Source organism: Echinops telfairi, unplaced genomic scaffold (assembly GCF_000313985.2).
Source record: "Echinops telfairi isolate 266 unplaced genomic scaffold, ASM31398v2 ScPeMD7_5;HRSCAF=22, whole genome shotgun sequence".
NCBI classification, from domain to species: Eukaryota; Metazoa; Chordata; class Mammalia; order Afrosoricida; family Tenrecidae; genus Echinops; species Echinops telfairi.
This window is the reverse complement of record NW_022103901.1, coordinates 4893261-4894374: the sequence shown is the minus strand read 5'-3', so window position 1 is coordinate 4894374 and position 1114 is coordinate 4893261.

The following is a 1114-nucleotide window of genomic DNA, read 5'->3' as shown; positions in this document are numbered from 1 at the left end:
TTCTCAGCTAGATGACCACTTGTTTGTCTTCAAGCCTTTAAGACCCCAGATACTATATCTTTTGATAGCCAGGCACCATCAACTTTCTTCAACACATTTGCTTATGCACCTATTTTGTCTTCAGCAATCGTGTCGGGACGGTGAGCATCACAGAATACCAGGTACTTGAGGTACTTGAGTAGAGGCCCAATGTCCAGCTGCTTCCTTAATACTTAACATAAATATATGCACATAGATCTATTTCCCTACAGTTATATATACATATATTTACATATGTAAATGACTGTATTTAGACCTCTATAACTGTTCTTTGCCTCCTAGTTCTTTCCTCTATTTCCTTTTACTTTCCTCTTGTCCCACTATTATGTTTGGCCTTTATTTGTGTTTCAGTAATTCCTTTAGGCTACATTGCCCTTGATCAAACCCTACCAGGCATCCTGAACCCTCCTCACCATCGATTTTAGATCACTTGTTGTTCCCTTGTCCCTGGGTTTGTTGACATCCCCTACCTTTCCTCTGCCTCCCTCTTTCCTGTGTTCCCCCAGAATTGTTGATTCCATTGTTTTCTCCTTCGATTGTTTGTCCTGCTTATCTTATCTAGATAGACATGCAGAGACAACAGTAAGCACAAAAACAAGACAAAACAAAATAACAAAAGAAAATAAAAAACAAAACAACAACAAAAAACCAATGACAAGAAAAGAAAAGCCTATAAATAGTTCCAGGTCTGTTTGTTGACTTTTAGGAGTGCTTTCCAGTCGAGTCTGATGGGGTGCCACGCCCTGACTCCAAAGTCTATTTTAGGTGTTCCCCGGGGTTCACTACCATCTTGATAAGCCTTTTTTCGGGGCACATTTCTGACGCACAGCAGCAGAGGGACTGAGTAGACTGTGAAACCTGCCAGAGCTGGTTTTTCTGGGTCTTGAAGGTGGAAACTTTCTTACCGCTCTTCTATTGCTCTTTGTCAGCAGAATCACCTGGTTTTCCCTCCTCTGACAGGTCTCTGTTTGACACAGGTTCCGTTCTCCGCAGACTTGACTGTACTGACCACCCTGGGCCCACCACCCAGCTGCCTGAGTGCTCCGCTTGTAACCAGTCTTGTTCAGCTCTCCCC